Here is a 9,223-nt window from a genome sequence, read left to right on the forward strand (position 1 = left end):
GTGGAGGCAGAAATAATATAGGGGCATAAGGATATAATCCAAGATTTCAGGTTAGGGAAGCAGCACAATTAAATTGTCAATTTTTAAACAAATAAATGCCAGACTGCCAGACAACATTAAAAATCCATCTGGGAGTAGACATGGGCTTTATTGCTGAAGACACCCAAGCTTCCTGACTTGGCCACTTAATGTTATGAGCTTGAGGATGTCCCTAGCCTCCCTGAATCACACAGGTGAAATGGAAACAATGTTAGCCTGTCTTGCTGGGATGTTGATGCCTTCTCCACATCTCTTCTGTAACACAACAACCTCTGCCCCCATTCTCGGCCCCAGCCAGGGAATTGCATTCCCTTAGCCACAGTTTGTTCACTGGGGCATGGACTAGAAGAAGATGGGTCGATTAAAGCCTTCACCAAGGAAGCTGGAGAGGGGCGATTTTAGATTTCTGATGATTTGGGGGCACTCTCTGTATTCGGCACTGCTTGTGGTGGTTAATACAGTCTTCCAGGACTGTTTTCAGATTAGCAATATTTGTAGACTCCTAGCAATGCACAGAGTTGGCACATGGTAATTTAAAAAAAAAATTTTTTTTAATGTTTATTCATTTTTGAGAGAGAGAGAGAGAGCGTGAGCCAGGGAGGGGCAGAGAGAGAGAGAGAGAGAGAGAGAGAGGGAGAGAGAGAGACACAGAATCTCAAGTAGGTTCCAGGCCTGGAGCTGTCAGCACAGAGCCTGACACAGGGCTCAAACTCACAAGCCATGAAATCAGATGCTTAACCAACTGAGCCACCCAGGCCCTTCCGGCATGTGGTAGTTTTTGTTAAAGCCCCAGGATGACAAGAGTTGAGTTAAAGTTGGGGGAGGGGACTGGCCTGTGTTCAAAAGAAAGAAAGGAGATTATTTGCCTAAAGTGGTTGGGGTAGGGCAAAGTGGACTTACGATCCATAGAGAAATGGATCTCCAAGATCCATAGCTCTCTTCAGGTCCTGGAAATAGATGTTTGGTATATGAAAAAGTGCATGACCATCTTTTTTATTGGACGCCTTCTAGTCACCCTCAATGGCTTAAAGTCATTGTACTGTAAGGGGTGCTCTTTAGGGTGGCCCTGTCTATGCCTCTTTCCCACGTACTCCCCAAGAAGGACAGCAGAAATGGAAGAAAGAAGGCACCCACAGATGAGCAGAAGGACCATCCCCATCTGCTTATTCATACCTGGCTTTCCTTTTAGAGTGTAACACATTTTTTCATTTTATAATCAAGAAAAGTCAAATGAAATTCATTAATTCCAAATTATAATCAATTGACTAACTTACAAGTAAAAATGATTAAAATGAGGTTCTTTCCTATTTTGATAAAAGGAAGGAATGGAAAGGGTAGGGGAGATCTGAATATGAAAAAGAGAAATATTAAAAAAGGGAAATTTAAAAGAGGTGAATAGTGGGTGAGGGGAGCTGGGCGGCTCAGTCGGTTAAGTGTCCAACTCTTGATTTTGGCTCAGGTCATGATCTCATGGCTTGTGAGTTCGAGCCCCGCATCCCTCCTTGGGATCCCCTCTCTCCTTTTCTCTCTGCCCCTCCCCTGCTTTCTCTCTCTCTCTTGAAATAAATAGATTTTTTTTTAAGGTGAGTAGTGGGGATATAGGAAACATACTTCAGATTTTGCCTAGAGTTGGTTTCCAATATTTGTCAGACATTAGCGCACGTAAGATTTTTGGCATAAGCAGCTGCCAGTAATGACAGCTGTGCATTTAGAAATCTGTAAGGCTGTTGTTATAACATTGTTGACTTTGTTCTAAAGGAACTTTGTTTGCTGAGAAGTTACAGAACTATCATAGCATTCTCTATCTTCCTAAATGGCCAGGATCCCCAGATATCAATGTTCAGTTCAGCTCAACACACACGGGTGCACTGTGCTGTATGTCAGAGACAACACCAGGGAGTAAGATAAATCAAAGGTAGTCTCTATCCTTATGGAGTGTGTGAGACAAGTGGGGGTAGCAGCCTTGGGGATGGAAGCAGGAGATGAGAGTAGGTGAGGCAGATGAACAATGGCCATATAAACAAATACATTTCTTCATTCCCTGATATGACTGGGGCCTTGACCCATTCGTAGCCATTATGTAATCATTGAAATAAATCCAGCTAAATTATTCAAAAAAATCTCCAAATGCCAATTCCATTTAATTTTAAATAACAAGCATCCCTGAGAGGGATGATTTTTGTAACGATGACTAAGGGAAAATATTTTTCTAGCAGGGTTTCTGCACAGGAAAGAATTCATTGCTTCCATCCCCACATCCCACACCCCACATTCCACACCCGTTGGTGTAAAAATATTTGTATTTAAATAATTTTAAATGTCATGCATTTATAATTAAAAGCAATTCTGTGTTCAGAGGAAGAGAAATTACTGACTTCAAATCAATGAGAAAAAGTAAATTTTCCTCAAAGAAAAATTTCATGAGATTCAAAGGTAGTTTAACTCAAGCTAATGTGATACATGCCCATCAGTTGCATTTGATATCTGATGTGACCACTGGAAAAACTGCCCACCTCCAGCTGCAGGAGCATATAGGACATTCCAGCAAGAGCCCTTCTTTTCTCCCAAAGGGTCTCTCCTCTCTCCCTTCTGTTTCCCACCTTTTAAGTACTCAAGGTCTAGATATGCACAAAATGTTTTCTTTTCCTTCCCAAAATGACACTCCCCTGTCCCTTACTTCTGGCGGGTGGGATCCCTCTAATTGAACAGCTCCTGATGCCCTCTCAGCATCCCTTCTGTAACACAGCAACCTCTCCCCCCATTCTCAGCCCTAGCCAGGGAACTGCATTCCCTTAGCCACAGTGTTTGTTCATGGGGCATGACTGGAAGATGGGTCAGTGGAGGCCTTCACCAAGGAAGCTGGGGAGGGGTGGATTTTTGATGATTTGGGGGCACTCACTGGATTCCACACTGCTTGTGGTGGTTAACTTTATGTGTCAGTTTGCCTAGGCTGTGGTGCCCAGTCTTTTGGTCAAACACTAATCTAGATGTTTATGTACAGGTTTTGTTTTTTTGTTTTTTTTTGTTTTTTTTGTTTTGTTTTGTTTTGCTTTTAATGTGATTAACTTTTAAATCAGAATTTGGGTAAAGCAGTTATCCTCCATAATGTGGGTGGCCTCATGGAATCATTTGAAGACCTTAAGAGCAAAGACAGATTTCCCAAGAAGGAATACTTCTCAAGACTACAATATAGAGACACTGCCCGAGTTTCCAGCCCTCTGCCCTGCAGAATTCAGACTCAAGACTGCAACATCAACTTGTGCCCAAATTTCTAGCCTGCCAGTCTGCCCTACAAATTGCCTCACAATTATGTGAGCAAATTCCTTAAAATAAGTACATCTCTTTTCTCTCTTGTCTGTCTCCCTTTCTCTCTGTATCTTTGGTTTTTTTCTCCTCCCTTCCTCCCTCTGTCCCCTACCTTCTGTCCTTCCTTCTGTCTCTCCTATGGATTCTGTTTCCCTGGAGAACCTTGACTAATACACTACCTAAGTCCTACTTGCACCCTTGAATTGCCCAGGGTTTTATTTGTGTGTTTGTGGCGGGAGGGCAGGAATGCTGGCTGCGTTGCAGAGCTAGGGACACATTGCTATGGTCCCTACCACTTGGGTCCATGACTGCTGCCATACAATCCTACAGTAAGCAAGTAATTTCTATTCCAGCGGCCCCAGTCTTGCTCTAAAATGAGTGCTGATAACCCTCCCCGTGAGCCCTCCACTAGCAAGTCTCTTTCCCTTCTCCAGTATCTTCTGGTTGCTTTTTAACCTCTCTCTTCTCCCTCTGTGAAAAGAATAACCAAGAAACAAGAATTCGAAACAACATAAAAAGAAAAGAACGAGCAGAAGAACAAGAGAAAGTGTTTTTAAAAGAACAGCTTTTGGGGTGCCTGAGCAGCTCAGTCAGTTAACCTTCTGACTTCCGCTCAGGTCATGATCTCCCAGCTCGTGCGTTCGAGCCCTGCATTGGGTTCCGTGCTGACAGCTCAGAGCCTGGAGCCTGCTTCGGATTCTGTGTCTCCCTCTCTCTCTCTTCCCCTCCCCCACTCAGTCTCTGTCTCTCAAAAATGAATAAATGTTAAAATAATCGTTTTTGTTAAAGATAGCGAATGTATTGTTTTCTGTGCTATCTGCAGCTGGGGTTAGAGCCTCTGAAAAGTAACTTTCTGAGGCTCTAGTTGCTTTGTACCATTCAGACCAGCTAGGGGTGTAGGATGTAGAGGTGTGAAGATGACACTCAGCCATGGGAGAGGGCGGGGGCCGCTGTGCTGCTGCAAACTCTCCATGTTGGTCAGGAAGGCACCATAGAGCTGACTGTTGCCAAAGACATTTCTCCCAAGTGATTGGGGAGTGGGTCTGGGATTCGGGAGGCAGGAGACCTTGGAGGAGGTCAGTGAGCTTGAGGGGACGGCTTGCCTCTGGGACACTGCAAATAGGCCCATGTGCCATCTTTGTCATACTTGCTATATAGGTCACAGACACCTACTCTTGGAAAGCTTCCAGTGTAGTCCCTGATGCATAAAGAGCTGTGAACACCTGGCTTATATCAGTTGGATAATTTTACATAACTCCCACACAGCCAAGTAAATCAACACAAAATTGGAGACCAGGGACCTAACATAAAAGATGCAGAATCTAAAAGCAAGTAAGAATTAAAGTTAAAATCCTTAAATGCAATAGTAATATTCACACTGTTCCTATTTACTGGTATTTAACATATTATAATAAAACAGTAGCAAATATGGAAAAACTAGATGGACAATTTATAGACCAGAAAGTGTATATTTTTACCAGAACTCACTCATCTGAAATTATAGGCATTTCAAGAGTTTAACCTGTGATATTCTGGGCCTGCCATCTATCCAGAAGAAAATAAAAAGTTAGCCTGAGAGTGTCTGCTTTTTTGTCCACTTAATGCCAAATAGCGAAGTGATAAGAAACAGAATTCTCACCACCTGTTTTAATCTTATAATATTATATGTCTGGCTTTTTAAAAACCCAGTCTCCCTTTTGTAGATTCCCTCTCTTCTAGTCTTTTTTAGTCCTGCATTTATAGATGGAGAAAACATTACTTTTGTGGTAGTTAATCTTCACTAATATCAAAATAATAGAGAAAAGATTCATCACAGCACAATTTTAAAAGAAATACATCTGATTTTACTGCAAAAACAAAATCTGCTAAAAACTGGCATAAATCCTTGCTCACAGTCAGTGTTCAATAAATGATGTTGAAATAAATTCTGGAAGGAAAGTCCTGGAGTGCTACCACCAGGAAACAAACACACACACAAAACCCCTCTTTGTTGGGTTTTGTACTGTTTTCCTCTCCTTTGGAAGTAAAATACAAGTCAAGATAAGATATAAACACTGAATAAGGGCATATTCCTTAAGCTTCAGATTAAGGTATATTAATTCTGGTCACATTTACTTAAGATATTAGGTTCGGTCATAAGGTTACTTGGTAAGGTCAGTGTTGTATCAAAGTATAATTTTGCTACTTGCAAAATATTTTAAGACTGTGTGGCAAAATGCAAAGTGGATCTAGGTAACTATGCCTCAATTACATTCAGATTAAAAATAATTTCTCTCCTAGCAAGTAGACGAAGTGGGTTCTTTGAGAAGTGCAGTTAAAAAAAAAAAGTTAGTCTGCTAAAATGTATCTTCAGCAATGTATCAGTGGTTTGCAAAGTTTGGGGGAAAAACCAGAACACCACTTGATGCTATTACAAGGGGAAGGCCAGCGGTGACACAAGTTGTGAAAACAACAAATAATCAACAGCATTCTTTAAGGCAAATGCTTGAATCCATGAAGACATGCTATAGAAAGCGGTTATGAGTTACAGTTTAAAATAATATTTGGAATATTTGGCTTGTTTGGAATGACAGCAGCTTCCTAAAAACACTTATAAGCATCTTCGAATAATTTCCATAAATAGAGTAACCCTGAGAATAAGTATCTGAATCCTAGAGAAAAGCCTCATGTTACTCACTCTCTGTCTTCCTTTGCTCTCTCTAAAGATCCTTATCTCAGCCCAAAGTTTTCAACCAAGGGAGATTTTTATCCCCCAGGAGACATTTGGCAACGTTCAGAAATATTTTTGGATGTCAGGGGAGATGGGGGTGCAGGTAAAGAGAAGGGGGAGATAGCACTGGCTGCTGGTAGGTGAACCGAGGCATGCTCACAAACATCCTACAATACACAGGACAGCCCCAGAATAAACAATTAACTGACCAGGGGCACCCGGGTGCCTCAATTGGTTAAGCTTCCGACTTCGGCTCATGTCATGGTCTCGAAGTTCCTGATTTCCAGCCCTCCGTTGGGCTGCCTGTTGTCAGCACAGAGCTTCTGTCTCCCTCTCTTTCTGCTCCTCCTCCTCCCCTCTCTCTCTATGTCTCTCAAAAATAAACATTAAAAAAAAAAAAAAGACTTAACTGACCCCAAATATCAGTAGTTCAGAGATTGAGAAACACTGGCCTGGAGATATAAACGGGGCGGGTGTGTGTGTGTATGTGCACAGTACTGGCACACAAACAAAACACATCCATACTTGAACTCTAAGAGCCCTTTGAAACCCACATAAACTGGTGGCCTTACAGATCAGCAGTTCCAGTAAAGAAATTCTACTTTCAAACTAGATGTAAGGCAAGCTCAGAAAGGATTTTCTTATTCTTCGCTCCACCCCAACTCCTCAAGTAAAATGTCTAAAGAAAGCATTGTGATAAACAATTAGAGGGATTGTTGATTTTATTCTAAGGTTTTAGAACTGTGGCTGAGCCTTAGCCTGGGATTCTCGACCGCTGTATGGGGCACCTCTACGAGGGTTTTCCTTCTGTCATGAAAGTTTTAACTGTCTATTTCAGCAGTGACTGACACATGAGCATTCTTTGTGTTATTCCTTTCGGTTGATGTCCATTTTTCCTTCTTACCCTCCAAGCCCTTATTCAAGGCAGCAGGAAATTTTCAGGAAGTGTGTTTCCTTTCTCAAGAGTTGTTCTGTGGCTGATGATGAAGTCTTTAGTATTCACAAGATTTACAGGACTTCAGCATAATTTTATTTTCACAAACCACTGATCACTTATGGCAAGTACTTTTTCTCTCTTGAAAACCATACTGCACACTGCCATTTCCTCATCCAGTCCCCTGTCTCTCTGGCCAAAGCTCTGAAGTGACTGTATTCTTCAGTATGGTCTCCCTGAGACAAGTCACCAACCACCCCTTTTATGAACAGTACCATCCACAGTAAACCCACTTGAGAAGGGTTTTGGCCTAAGTCAAACTTCAACCAGCATCAGAGGCTTGCAGACGCAACTGACAGATAACTGGAAACGTCAGTCGTGTTGGTAGATACCACACAAGAAATTTCAAGCAGGTAAAGAAAGCCCCATTTAGCAAAACCACCTACCAGCATCCTTCAAACAAACAAAACGACAAAAGAAAAAAATTAGCAGTAACCCATATAATTAATCTGTGCAAAATAACACGATTAATGTATTCATAGTAACAATCATAGAATGCTAGGCTGGAGGGGACATTCTGTACTGCTTAGGGGAGCTACGTGATGTACTAATGCCAACATCTTTCTCTCTCTCTCTCTCTCTCTCTCTCTCTCTCTCGTTTTATTTTGGTGATGAAGAAACAAAGGCTTAAGGAAGGAAAGTGACTTGACCAAACTCATACCAGTTGCTGGGCAAAGTCAGAACCGGAAACACAAGGTACGTCTTCTTCTGTGTATGTAAAAGGCTGAAAACACAAAAGACTGTGGTATTTATATGCATTTGCGTCCAATTTGTTTCTAGTACTTTTCTTCCCCCACTCTTATCTTTTCACCCAAATTTCCCAATTCCTCACATAGACTATTGTGGAAATTAGAAAACATTTTTAATTTTTTTTTCAACGTTTATTTATTTTTTGGGGGGACAGAGAGAGACAGAGCATGAACGGGGGAGGGGCAGAGAGAGAGGGAGACACAGAATCGGAAACAGGCTCCAGGCTCTGAGCCATCAGCCCAGAGCCTGACGCGGGGCTCGAACTCCCGGACCGCGAGATCGTGACCTGGCTGAAGTCGGACGCTTAACCGACTGCGCCACCCAGGCGCCCCTAGAAAACATTTTTAATGCAAATAATGCTTTTTTTAAAAAAGTTGTAAACACCCACAACATCTTTATGCTTAGTGACTTGGTGCCAACTGTATATACTTACGGGTGGATGGGTATATCTGGATCTATAAATGGCATTTGTATATTCATATACATTTGTGTACCAGATTTCCAAATCTAGTTGTTTTCCCCCACCTTCCGGAAAGAAAGCATCCCTGACATTTTGATAGCATAGCCATATCTGTACAGTTCCATCATGGCAGTTTGCATTACATACTTGTTTGTGGTAAAGGCAAAAATAAATCTTGATAGTTTTCTTCCGTTGATATTTTACCATCTTTTGCTAGGGAAGATGAAAGCACAAGCAATCAGTGCTCTTCTGTGGAAGGGAAGAAGAGTTAGTTAGATCTAAATAAAAATAAGCAGCATCTCAGGCTTGACAAACTTTTCTAGAGAATTCTTTTTTCCCATACTCTGCAGAGAGCCCCTAGCATGGAGCATGTGTCTGCCAGCTAATAGATGTGTCATACAAAACTTATTCTGTGCTTTCTCTAATCACCACCTGAAACACAGAACTAAAGCACACAATCTGATTTATTTTAATGTTTGCCCTCATACTTTAAAATAAGCATTATTTTGGAACTTTGATTGGGTCGTCATGCTCTTGTGTGACATGAGGCTCTCTTAAACTTTGGTACTACCTCAGCATATTACTCGTCTGACATAAAATTAATTAATCAATCAATCAATTAATCAAACATTCCTTGTGACTATACTTGGCAAGTTTTCTATTTAAACTGCACATAGAGACAAAACAAAACAAAAAAACCTAGATTATTAAATGCAAAGAACAAATTAGTGGTTACCAGAGGGGAGGTGGGTAAGGGGATGGGTGACATAGATAAAGGGGATTAAGAGTACACTTACCTTGATGAGCACATGATGAGAAATGTGTAGACTTGTTGAATCATTACATTGTACACCTGACACTAATATAACACTGCATGTTAATTACACTGGAATAAAAAAATAAAAATAAATACATCTCATACCTAAAAAATAAATAAGTAAATAAACTGCATATAGGCATACAT

At 41.2% G+C, this 9,223-nt stretch overlaps 1 pseudogene; it reads left to right on the plus strand.

Moving 5' to 3' along the window:
- Nucleotides 1-8,743: 8,743 nt before the first annotated feature.
- Nucleotides 8,744-8,853, plus strand: LOC124516859 (uncharacterized; annotated as a pseudogene).
- The last annotated feature ends 370 nt before the right edge of the window (nucleotides 8,854-9,223 follow it).

This window comes from Lynx rufus, unplaced genomic scaffold (assembly GCF_022079265.1).
Source record: "Lynx rufus isolate CCGP_SWC_20201006 ecotype Redwood Valley unplaced genomic scaffold, mLynRuf1.p SCAF_2, whole genome shotgun sequence".
Taxonomy (NCBI): Eukaryota; Metazoa; Chordata; class Mammalia; order Carnivora; family Felidae; genus Lynx; species Lynx rufus.